This window comes from Paroedura picta, chromosome 3 (genome assembly GCF_049243985.1).
Source record: "Paroedura picta isolate Pp20150507F chromosome 3, Ppicta_v3.0, whole genome shotgun sequence".
In the NCBI taxonomy this organism is placed as follows: domain Eukaryota; kingdom Metazoa; phylum Chordata; class Lepidosauria; order Squamata; family Gekkonidae; genus Paroedura; species Paroedura picta.
Genome location: NC_135371.1, coordinates 24,086,922 through 24,100,562, shown reverse-complemented (window position 1 = coordinate 24,100,562; position 13,641 = coordinate 24,086,922). Strand labels below are relative to the sequence as shown.

The following is a 13,641-nucleotide window of genomic DNA, read 5'->3' as shown; positions in this document are numbered from 1 at the left end:
GGAAGCAAAATGAAAATGGAAGTGACCTGGAAAAAGTAGTGATGCAGTCAAATGAGAAAGTTTTTTTTAAGCAATTTGCAGAGCTGTTTGTATTTACCACCCACAATGCTTCGGTGCTGTGAAGAAGAAAAAGAAGAAGAAGAAGAATTCATTTTTACACCTTTCTCAACCCTAAAAAGTCTCAAAGCAGCTTACAACCTTCTCTCTCCCTTCTCTCCTATGAGGCAGGTGGGGCTGACAGAGCTCTGTAAGAACTATGACTGGCCCAAGGTCACCTCATTGGCTGCATGTGGATGAGTGGGGAATCAAACCGGGTTCTCCAAATTAGAAGCTGGTATTCTTAACCACTACAATAAGATGGCCCTAGTTTAAGGTGACCAGATTGTCCCACTTTTGGAGGGACATCTGGGGGTACCTGTCAAATTGTACTTATGTTGAAATTAATATATATATATATATTACAATACTATTTTTTGCATTCTATGAAAATTTTTGTTGCTGCATATAGATCAAATTTTTAATCAAGAACCCCCCCCCCCCGGTCAATGGTGTCCCACTTTACCAATGTTAAAATCTGGTCACCTTACCCTGGCTTTACACCCTGCTTTTCTGTACCCTAAGGAGCCTCAAAGTGGCTTACACTCATCTTCCCTTCCCCTCACCACCGCAGACACCTTGTGAGGTAGGTTGGTCTGAGAGAGTTCTGAGATAACTGTGACTGACCCAAGATCATCCAGAAGACTTCATGTGGAGGAGTTGGGAAGCAAACCCAGTTCTCCAGGTTAGATTCTGCCTCATGGGCCCTCTCCAGCAGGTTTTAAGCTAGCATAGGGGTGGGCAAACTGTGGCCCTCCAGATGTCCATGGACTACAATTCCCATGAGTCCCTGCCAGCATGAGCTAGCTGCTAGCAGATGTTACACAGAATATAGAGGGAGAACAAGCACTGGTGATTCTCACTGATTGTTTTCAGGCCACCTATGCAACTTCTGAAGAGGAAGCTATGACATTTCTCTGCAGTTAACTGTGTGAAGGCTGTATAAATCTAGAAAATTCATGAGTTCCCCCATCAGACATAACCAACTTCCCCATCTCCATAGTATCAAAAAGTATTCTGAACTGTCAGCCAGAGTTACCTGAATAACAATTCTGGAAATGTCATTTTGCTGCCCCAGACTTTCACCGTATCATAGGCAATATGTCGAGAATTGCATCATACATGAGCATCAGATTGCTGCAGGCTGTGAATCCTCAGCTCCATAGAACTCGATAGAGATCCGATATTAAACTTCACTAGTATGACATTATTGCTATTTTTTTTAATTATTTAGACATTGTTATTACTATGTAAATCTACACCCCTCTTTTCTATTATTAAAGTGAAACGGAAGGTGGCTGTCATCAACAAAACAGAAAAAGTTATTAAAAACATTTAAAACAAAATACAAACAGATCTAAGAGTGGTAATAAAAAAGGAAAGAAAATTGACTCCTGAGGAATAGCCAGAAAAGTAGCCCACAAACACAGCTAAAAAGCTGGCAGTAATAATCAAAGCCACTACAGTTGAAAACAAACAAATGTACCAAATAAACCCAACTATAATTGTATCAGCAACATAATCAGCTATCAGCGGTAAATGAAATCAAGCACTATACATAAATATTATAAGTTAAATCATCATCAAGGGGAAATAATTCAAAACCTTTCAGTCTAATTTATAACTTTTCAGTCTTCAACAAGCCTTCAGAATGTCAGGAGGGATATGGTCTAAGAATTCTGCAGCCTGGATGGTCACAGCCCCCCCCCCCCCTTCCAAAAAAAAATTCCCACCATGTCCTGCACATTTGCCAACCTGACTTCAGGTAACTCACTGGCAGTCTTCAAGCAAAGGTTGGATACACACTTTTCTTGGATGCTTTAGGATGCTTTGGGCTGATCCTGCGTTGAGCAGGGGGTTGGACTAAATGGCCTGTATGGCCCCTTCCAACTCTATGATTCTGTGATTCTATGATTCTATAAACAAATCTCAAAATGTTCTGGGACTGCAGCTTTGCTCGAGCTCAGTATGCCCCCAGAAGAACACTATGATCTTCAAATGCCAACATACCAGTGGTCCTTGGCTCGAAAGAAGTGAGTCTGGCCTCAACCAGAGCCAGGGCCTTTTTGGCCTTCGCTCCAGTCTGATGGAATCAAGGCCCTGTTCAAGCTCCGTGGAGTCTAGAAAACAGCACTATTCCACCAGGCTTAAGGTTGAGGCCAGAACAAGTAAATAAAATCACACGGGCCTCCTTCCTTTCCTCTTCAGAACAAAATCCCACCATTGAATACATGGAGAAGCATTGGGAAAACCAAGCATTATGTCAAATTTATTGTTTTGTTGTTTTTCTTGTACTTTAAACCAAATTTTATTATGCTGTTAACTGACCCAAGCCTGTTCACAGAGAGGGGTGTTCTATCTATTTAATACAGAGATACCATTAAACTGCAACTGGTTTATTAAAAAGTCAGAGAACTCTTAAAATATCCAGTCTTGATTCCAGTCAGTTGACTTGTAACAGGAGCTGTTGCTGTGGCAGAGGAGGCAAAAGAAGTGTTGGGGGCGCAACAGCATCATGTCCCACAAGCAGGACTACTACTTGGACAAATACTTTGATGAGAACTATGAGTACTGACATGTAATGTTACCATGAGAACTGTCAAAAAATTATCCTGACAGTCTGACTCTCAAAGCTCTGGAGCTACCTGGTCAGGGCCCTCTCTCGCAAACACACATAAACACACACAGGGACTCCCTGCCCATTTTACAAGGTGCGCCAGAAGATGTGTCCCACATCAACAAGTACCAAAAACTCATCTTATCAAGAAGACTTGGCTTGCAGCAGAAGCTTGACTGGGTCTACTCTATGATTCATATGGCAGAACCACACGTTCTCCTTTTGTAGAAGACCACTTCCCAAAGGCCAGCAGAAATGAATAACTTCTAGAAATGTCTTTGAAATCTTCTGGAACTTTATGTTTATGGGTTTATATATGTTGGTAGTATTCAGTAATTACCTATGCCTGAGCTGTATTATTCACAGCCACAGAGCTCAGTAAAATGCAAAGTAGGCTGCTATGGTTTGTACTGTTAAGTGCCTATTTGATTGTCCATTCTGCCCAATAAAGTTTACAAGTTACACAGAATATGTTGACTCACTTCTCAGATATCCCAAGCTCAAGTGTTTTGATTCTTTCTATAGCAGTCAAATCAATTGTTTGGCTTTTGAACGGTTGAAATTGGGGTGATGGAATAAAACTTGTTTTAATGCTAGATTAATAAAAAAAAAGTCCAGTCTTAAAAGACAACATTTTAAAAGTGAAAGAAGAGAACATCACTTCAGAGAGTCATCTTCTTTAGTTGTTTTTTTTAAAATGTTCCTCACTGTTCATTGTCCTCAATTTTAACATCCAGCCATTGGACTCTTGACCTCTATCCTACAAGAGACAAGACAGCCTGTACTTGCCTCTGAGGAAATTTTGAAGAGCTTGGGACTTTTCTGTTTAGAAAAGAGATGACTAAGGGGAGGGGAAATGTGAGAGAGGTTTGTAAAATTCTGCATGGTGTGGAGAGAATTGGCAAAGAGAATTTTTTTCTCCCGCTCCCAAAATAGTAGAACTCGAGGACATCCAGTGAAGCTCATAAGCAGTAGATTCAGAAAAGATGAAAGGAAATACTGAAGATCTGTACTTGCACAGGGAAGTTTATACCTTGAATAAAATTGTGTTAGTCTCAAAGGTGCCGCTGGACTCAAACTTTGTTCTACTTCTTTACCCAGCCAGTGATTAAAATGTTGAATTCTTAGCCAGAATATGTAGTGATGGCCAAGGAACAGTTAGCTTTAATAGGGGGATTTTATAGATTAATGGAGGATAGGTTTATCAACGGCTACTAGCCATGGTGACTGAAGGAAAACTCCACATTCAGAGGCGGTCAACCCTTGAATCCCAGAGCCAGGAGACAAGGGCCTATTCTGCACTCAATAGATAATACACTTTCAATGCACTTTAGAAGTAGATTTTCCTATTCTGCACAGGAAAATCCAGCTGCCAAAGCACCTTGAAAGTGCATTATTCAATATGTGCAGAATGGAAATACCTCAGCATCTATGCCTATTGCTAGACCTCCAGAGGAACTGGTTGGCTATTTTGTGAGACAAGAGGCTAGCCAAGATAGACCACTGATCTCATCCATTGGAGTTCTTATGTTCCGATGCAGTATGTCTTCTAAGGAATTAACATTTTCTCTTTTTATCATAATAGGCATTGATTTGGGTGAATTAAAATCTTCCAGGATTTTATACATGGGATTCTTGATTCATTGAGCTATAGCTATAGTAACTCTCTAGAGGATTGCACTGTTGCGACTACTGACTCAAGAAAGGAAGTATTAGTTCATTTATAAATGCCAGCAGAGTCATTAGAAACATATGAAATGGGCCTCATTTCTGTACACACCTCTTTGCAGGTACTCGTTACTTGATACATTCTTCCCCTTATTAACTATGAATAAGCTCCATAGCAACCCTTTTATCACTGATTCCACAGCGATACATTTGAGAAAGGTTTACCAGTTTCCTTTGTCTTTTAGTTCACTGCAGTCAGTCCACAAAACAGTCTAAATTGGAACAAATGAGCTCACTTCCCACTGTGTTTAGCAGTTAGATATCAAATCGGTCCAGAAGAGCTTCCTTCTCTGGATTTGATTTTTAATTTACAAGATTTGTCAGAATTGGCAACAGATGAATAATATTTAAGACATCTATCAGGTATGGGTAGAGATGTATGAAATTAATATCCCTGAGAAACGTCGTTAACCGTATTAGAATTCTTTTTACATTACCTCAGAATTCCTACCGATTATTAGCTTGAGCAAACTCATCTCAAATTGCATTTTAGATTGTTTGTAACAATCTGGAGATGAGTCTCCTCTCTCCCACAATAGTCATATCCCTTACCTTTTGTTATAATTGGTACGTATGGGTATGAAACTTAAAGAGCTTTTTCTAAAAACAATGATTTATTAGTTTAGAAATTGTATATGACAACCTCTTCAGAGAGCTACCCAAGTCAGTTCACAACTCAAACAAACAATTAACAACAACACAATGATATTCACACTACAGTTTCCTGGCTGGACAGTCCTGAAGGCTCTGAAGTAGCCCAGTCCCAAGCCATTTAAGACCTTAAAAGTAACAACCAGCACCAACCAGCACAAATATTTTAGCACCAGGATGATATGATCCATGAATCCCATCTCTGGACAGTAGTGGCAGCCACAACTTAGACAAGTTGAAGTTTCTGGGACGTTTTCAAGGGCAGCTCCATGTAAAGTACAAAGAACATGGATTACCATGGCCTTATCATAATTTTGAAGGAATGTTCATAGACATCAGATATGCCAAAGTTGATGGTACTATGTGCCATGGAGAACTCCAACTGTAGGCTGGAATCTAGCAGCACTCTCAAACTATTAATCTGTCCCTTTAAGGGGAGCACCCCTACCCCAGGACTGACTCCTCCATCCTTGAGGGATTTTGTCGTTGACCAATGTCACTTCGTCTTGACTGACTTAAATATAAATGTGGCAGTCTCCCTTTAGCAATCTAGTCATGAGGAACTATCTCTCGTATAAAGTTCTGCAGGTTGCTCATCACATTAACTGAGCAGAATTCAAATAACATGTGGTCCTACAGGGCCCTTTCCTTGTGATTTACCACTATGTGCTGTCAAAATCCCAGACACAGTCTTATTGCCTGAACAGAGCAAAGCTTTATCAGCCTTCAGGCTCCACTTTTTAATCTAAGAATAGTGGTCACCGCATATTCAATTCAGAGACAGGTGAAAAGCAAATAACATATCACAGCAGACAGACTATTTGTGTTTATCTTAGAAAACCTATCTTCAATGTGTTTACCATTGGCCAGTACAAAGGTTCATGAAATAATGCAGTTCTCAGCTCTGGAGTGTCATGGCACCTAGGTTAGTGGGTATTATTATTCCAATAAATAATAGTTCCTCTGAAAAACAATAAGTTGTCTGTCTGAATGCAAATAGACTATTTGCAGTTGTTTAGCATTTGCTATTTGTAGAGGCTCTGGGTAGTCCAGCATTTCTCAACTTTTGACTGTTGAGAAACCCCTGAAACATTCTTCAGGCTTCGAGAAACCCCAGAAGTGGTGCAATCCTGCAAAATATGGTTGGAAAGCATAGCTGTGTACATGCCCATCTAGGGCTGCTCCCCTTTCCACCTCCCAGGCCCATCATTGGCCATTTTGGAAGGGGTCAACATGATTATGTATGGTTATATCACCCAATACATGTTTAACAATTTATATATATATTAAAATTAATACCTCCCAGCCATTTACAGAACCCTTCCAGGGCTGTCAAGAAACCCCAGGGTTTTACAAAATCTTGGTTCAGAAATGGGCTCTTTAGGTGTAGCCTAAAGAGATGGCAAAAGAAGTATAGATACTCAACACACTTTATGAAAACTTTGGCACCAGTACATTTCTCCTTGTAACCTATTAACTTAGGAAAAGTTCAACTGGTTCGGGGTAATGGAGCATGTGTTACCCACATGAATTGCATCAAGAAGGACAGTGCCAGCATTTCCCGCCAAGATTTGTATCAGGGCTTTAGTTAGTTACTCTGAGAACCCAGCAATATACAGGAATTCAGAATGTTCTACAGATACATTCTGCAATAATACCACCGTAAAAGGCACAAAAGTCAATCAAACCAGGCCATTTTGAGGAATGTTCTTGACTACCTTTAACCACATCTTGATTGGTAGAAATCTACCAGTCAAGCTTTTACGACATATAGAGAATCACATGAGTGTGAAAGTTGGACAATGAAGAAAGCTGACAGGAAGGAAGGCGATTTGTTTGAAGTGTGGTATCAGAGGAGAGTTTTACAGATACCATGGACTGCCTAGGAGACAAATATGTGGGCTCCAAGTCAAACCAAGCCTGAACTCTCCCTAGAAGATAAAAGGTTTAAACTGAGGCTGCTGTACTTTGGTCACATTATGAGAACAAAAGAGTCACTGGACAAGATAATAATGCTAGGAAAAGTTGAAGGGAGCAGGGAAAGAGGAAAACCAACATTAGATGGATTGACTCCATCTCCATGTCGTCAAGGAAGCTACAGCCTTCAGTATGTCAATGATAGGATATTTTGGACATCATTAATTCCTAGGATTGCTGTAATTTGGAAGTGACTTGATGGTTATTAACACAGAGATAAGAACTGCCATCTGTGAAAGTCTCACAATAATAGACTCTTCCCCCCAAAGACTGCGAACTGCCTTACTTCACCCTGTTATTATTTTATTTACTTCCAAGTGGTTTACATCAATCTCATCCCCTCCATTATAGCCTCACAATAAAATCAGAGTCCAGTAGCACCTTTAAGTCCAACAAAGATTTATTCAAGTTATGGGCTTTTGAGTACAAGCACTCAAAGTCTGAGGAAGAGTGCTTACATTCGAAAGCTCACACTTTGAATAAATCTTTGTTGGTCTTAAAGGTGCTACTGGACTCTGATTTTATTGTGCTACTTCAGACCAACATGGCTACTCATTTGAATCTATCATTATAGCCTCACAACAGCCCTATGAGGTAGGCCAGGCTGAACATGACTGGCCCAAGATCACCCAGACAGCTTACATGAAAAAGCTGGAATATAACCTTGTAGAAAAAATATATAAATATTGGGTTGCTTCCAAAGGTGCACTTGCATAGACAGAAGATACTTCCCTGAGACTACAGAAAGAAAGCTGTACATACTGCATATAATGTTGTTTTCAAGGGAGAGTACAGGCCCTCTATAGGAGCATTTTTCGTAGCATGGGTGGGGATACAGCCAACTAGGGAAGCAAGAAGATCTTTGGGTTAGCTCTAGCCAATGTTTTGGTTGGTGAAAAAGGAATGAGAGGCCCCTTTTGATCACCCCCAAATGCCATGCTGAGAATCATGGGACTTGTATGGTCAAAAGCAACACAGGATGTGGGCCAAGGCAGGGATGAAGACTGAGCAGGAACAGGGTGAAAAGTTTACTGGTTACAACCCATTTTAGGAGCTGAGATCGCCATTTGCAGTGTTAGCTCTGGCCCATAGAAAAGAACTCAATAGTTCTGTCAGCACAACCGTTATCTTGAAAGGGATCTTGTAAATGAACTTGCAGGGAACACTCCAGTTTCTTATGATGGCCCAGCATCATCTTATATTTTATCGCCTGCCGCCATTTGTTGGAAGGGATGTTTTATGGGTTTTATTGTGTTTTAATGTTTTTATTGTTGTGAACCACCACGAGTGCATGCAAAGAGCAGAGGTATATCAGTCAATCATTCAATCATTCAATCAATCAATCAATCAATCAATCAATCAATCAATCAATCAATGAAGTCCCAGAAATCTACTGAATCACAAATGTAATTGTTTTCATAAAAGAGTTAATATCTTATGTCTTGCATGGCAAAACCAGTAAGGCACAATAGCCTACACCTGAATATAAAACACAGACATTTGCCTGGGATCCCAATTTTTTCGGTCCTTACTTTCAATAGCTGTAAAAGCAGTTGTGACACAGTGAAAAAAACCAAAAACAAGTCGGCTAAAAATTGATAGTATTTTACACTCACTCACTGCCTGACATAGTAAATATGTGGCATAACGGATGAAGCATTTTCTCCTAGAAATCACCACTAACTATACATCTTAATTCTGCTCATTTCAATATTGAAGTGAGCTAAGTAATCTTCAAGTACTGAGGCTATAAAAGCCTATTTTTAAAAGCACCTTTCAGAAACTGAATGGCCAAGTGTAGGGAGGGGGGTAGGAAAAATGTGATCCAGTTTGTTTATTTTCCTGATAGAAATCTCAGTTGCTAGCTCCCGCTTTGCTAATGATGAAATGGTGCTTTCTGTTGTGGGCATGTTAAATCATGTGCAACAAATAGTTCACTGTATTTCTGTTACTTCTGCTTTGTGCTTCTGTCATCCCAACTGCGGCATGTGGTTTTCTAGCCCAGAGCATATAGCACATCAAGCTGAAGATTAAAGGAAGGTGTGAGTAGATAAATCCTGCTGCCATGTATTCCCAAACGACTCTAAAATGTTGGGTACATTCATGTGATGTACGCCTATGTCCACCTAACATACTGTGAAGCCATCTTTGCGCAATTTAATTGGCCTTCATTAATGCCTATTTGAAGTATCTGTAGTGTCCATCCAACTATTCTTGACCCCCCCCCCCCACTGGCTGCCAAGGGGCACCTGGTAACCCTGGAGCCTGGTGTCCCTTAAGAACAGAAAGTCTTGCATGAAGTTGGGACCTTTCAATGGGCATGCACAGCTTGCTGCCTGCTGTATAAAAGGGCTAGGTCAATGACCAATGAGAAGGAAACCAACCTCTCCTCCAAAGGTTAGTGCTGTTCTTCCCCTTGTGGCAAAGGTCAAGAGATGGATGGATAGGCCAGAACAGAGGGTTGAGGATAGACTGTAGGGGGAAGCAGGAATCACTTCCCCTCATTCATGTGATCAGCTTTGCCTGTAGTTTTTAAAATGATAAAAAAAAGAAGTTGATCCAAAACCAAAAGCCATGTGATATCTTTTATTAAGACCAACCAACATTGTGCAAGGGTTTGAGTTCTCCAGAATTCTACATTAGGATAAGATGCTATAAATCAAAACAAAAGGGGGACTTTATTTAAACTTTTTCAGCATCTTATAATTTTTGATTTCAGCGGACACAGGGTGTGGTTGCACATCTAACATGTTAGGAACAAGGAGCGAGAAACAGAAGCGATCCCATTGAAAACATAAGCTGCAGTTGATCAGCTGTCTCTGTGTGGAAATCGCATTCAGTGGAGACGGCAGAGACTGAATCAACCTGGGATTGGAATAAAAGCTCCGTGCAGATTCAGTCCTGATCTGCTGATACAAATGTCTTCTGTTAGCATAGATTTACCACAGGATCCAACTTCCAAAAATGTTTGTGAGCAGATACCTAGGACGTCACAACTAACATCACAATCATTTATTTTTAACATTTCTTTACTACCTTACCACCCAACTAAGGTCCCCAAGGTGATGAAGATTAAACATGTAAAATGGTGTTGCATCACTAACCCTAAGTATACAAAAGGTAGAAGCTGGGGGACGATGAACACCTTTTCTTTGCATACACACTTACACAAATGGGAAATTTGGCTCAGCCTCCATCCCAACTCCTTAATTGCTTCTCCAGCTAAAAATGTTTGCTTTTTTCATTGTTAGAATCATAGAATCATAGAATCATAGAATCATAGAATCATAGAGTTGGAAGGGGCCATACAACCCCCTGCTCAATGCAGGATCAGCCCTAAGCATCCTAAAGCATCCAAGAAAAGTGTGTATCCAACCTTTGCTTGAAGACTTCCAGTGAGGGGGAGCTCACCACCTCCTTAGGCAGTCTATTCCACTGCTGAACTACTCTGACTGTGAAAAACTTTTTCCTGATATCTAGCCTATATCGTTGTACTTGAAGTTTAAACCCATTACTGCGTGTCCTCTCCTCTGCAGCCAGCAGAAACAGCATCCTGCCCTCCTCCAAGTGACAACCTTTCAAATACTTAAAGAGGGCTATCATGTCCCCTCTCAACCTCCTTTTCTCCAGGCTGAACATTCCCAAGTCCCTCAACCTATCTTCATTGGGCTTGGTCCCTTGGCCCCAGATCATCTTCGTCGCTCTCCTCTGTACCCTTTCAATTTTATCTATGTCCTTCTTGAAATTGTTGTTTTTCCTTTTTAAAGAATTTTAACAACTTTTTAAAAGAAAAATAATAAGTACATTTAAATAAATTGAAGGTCTTCTCTAGTGTGCCTGGATAACAATGTGTGCATATCTGAGGGCTTGTCTCAAATTCCCTCCTTCAAGTATTCATGGACTTGCAGTTCTGGGAGAAATAAATTCTCCCATTTGGACCTTAAGATCTTCTGAGGAAACCATCTTGTGTTACTTTCCAGTAGGAGACCATGAGACAGAGGACTTTCTTGGTAATGACACCACAGCTGTGAAATCCCTGAATACTCAGCAAGAACACAAGATATTGAGGACAGCACCTCCTTTCTCCTATTTAGTGTCATTCCTTATCTGTCTCCAGGGTGCTAGCATTAGGGCAATTTCCTTCTTGGAAGTTCTTCATTCAGTCTCCTCTTACTGTCAGCTACAGATGTAATTAGGAACCTTTCTCTGTCTGTCTGTTTTCTTATCAAGTATATTAGTTCCCAAATAAACCTTTATCTCCTCTTTAACCAGGTTGTGCACCCTTGCTGTGCTAATTATTCTGCCAAGAACTCACCTGGCTAGTTCTCTTCCGGTCTTAGGAGGAGACAATTTTGATCCTGAAAGCTGTTTTTTCCATTATAGGTTTGATGCTGAATTTCTTGAAGTGATCGATCCATTTGTTTACTGCCTGCGTTCTGCTGTGCTTGCCGGGTTGTATATTTTTACTATCTAAGTTTGAATTAATTTTATGTTGATTTTTCCTATTAGTTATTTCATGGGCCTTTCTGACTAGTGGCCAAAGATAAGAATGAACCAAATAAGGCAATAAACTAACATTACACATGTTGAAAAGTTCTCTACGAGGCAGCTGCTGAAGCTACAGGAGCATCCTTTGGTGAAGACCCTGGAGCCTCCCCCCACCCCTGAACAAATAAAAACTGAATGACTATAACATCGGCAAGCTGAGAAGTGAAATCCTATGTTTTTTTTTTGTTTTTTCACAATTGTTTACAAAAATCAATTGTTCATTGTTTTATTGGTTATATGATCAATGTTTCAATGTATTTATTGTGTTGTGAACCATCATCTGAGCCATCATGAGTCATCATCTGGAAATGGCAGTTATAGAAATCTAAATAAATAATAAATAAAAACTTTCTGAATTAATTTAGTACAACCTCTCATGCTGACAAATCCACTCAGGAAGAGAATCTCAATGCAATCCTTTCCAGGATGTATTGAAAACCTGAGATTTGGCTAACCTTGAACAGCAAACACCATTCAGGCTGATTCTTTTTTTTTTATAGAGAGTTTTTATTTTATTTTCCAGAGTTGAAGACTGATTCTTGGGGAGTCCTTTACAAAAAATCACTGGTGAAATAAATATCACTGCCCACACACTGCATTATTGCTACAACTACAAGGTGCAGTTCAAAAGTTGTTAGCTCTAGTAATAATTGGTACGTCTACTACAGTAGTGATCCCCAACCTGTGGGCTGCGGACCACATGTGGTCCATCGACTAATTGGAGGTGGGCCGTGAAGGACACCTTCTCTCCCCCCACCCGGCCCTTTACTTCATCCCCCCGTCCCTTTACAACACACTTCGGGTGTCATTGTCTCCCATCACTCCCAGATGGGACTATCTCGTTGCAGAGAAACAAGCTCAGGGTTTCCATTGATTTGTCATTGTCATGAGTTAAAATTTCCATGAAAATAAAATGTTCCTAGTGTTCATTGTTGTGGCGTGTCTATATCTTATTTTGAAGGGATGTTTAAATATTACCATAGCGATCAGAGAGCGTTAGGGCAGTGGTTGAGAGTAGAGGAGTAAACTACCCCCCCCCCCACCGGGCCTCAGTAAAATTGTCAAGCGTTGAGTGGTCCCCGGTGATAAAAAGGTTGGGGACCACTGTACTACAGGCCAATAGTTTTAACCAGGTTAAAGTAAGACAGTACAGCCTGGTATAGAGTACCTTTAAGTAACTGGCTACCCTTGCTAACCTGATCTCATCAGAGCTCAGTAGCTAAGTAAGATCATCCTTTGTTAGTACTTGGCTGGAAGACCATCAAGGATGTCCAGAGTTCTTGTGTAGAGGCAAGCAAGGGCAAGCCACCCCTCCTCATCTCTTGCTTTGAAAACTGCACAGAGTCACCATAAGTTAGTTACGACTTGACAGCACATTCCCCCAACCAGTAAGTGCTGAGTTGATCCCTCCCTCTTGTGTTCTGAGCCGCCCAAGAGAGACAGTGTCAATGGAAAAATTAAGTTGCCCTGGGCTCAAACACTTTCTTGCCCATGAAGCTAGAGTGCAGGCAGGGGGCTTACTAAATGAAGGCGACAGTCCTAAGGTACTGAAGAACAGTTGTTTTGCATTCATTCATTTGGTAAGAGGACGGTAAATCTGCATCCTTGCTCATACTTCCATTGCATTGAACAAAGCTACACAATGCCAGTCATTCATAAAATTATTCTGTCAATAGCGTGACTCCTGGAGTAATCAGAGTGGGGGCTGCGTTAATGATGGAATCAAAGGTTCTCTTCTCTGAGATACATGCATATATATAGTTCATGTAGAATTTATAGCCATGCTCATTTATACAGCATATTTACTGAGAAGCAAGCCCTCCAGATTAAATAGGACATATCCCCAGGTAAATGGGCCCAGGTTCATAGTCTTTAACCTCTTTATTGCTCAGATAATTATAGGGGGGTCATATATAGTAAAGGTAAAGGTATCCCCTGTGCAAGCACCGAGTCATGTCTGACCCTTGGGGTGACGCCCTCTAGCGTTTTCTTGGCAGACTCAATACGGGGTGGTTTGCCAGTGC

The 13,641-nt window shown here is 40.7% G+C and overlaps 1 pseudogene; it reads left to right on the top strand.

The window, feature by feature from the left end:
• The first annotated feature begins 2,611 nt into the window (after nucleotides 1–2,611).
• Nucleotides 2,612–2,972, top strand: LOC143834549 (cyclin-dependent kinases regulatory subunit 2-like; annotated as a pseudogene).
• The last annotated feature ends 10,669 nt before the right edge of the window (nucleotides 2,973–13,641 follow it).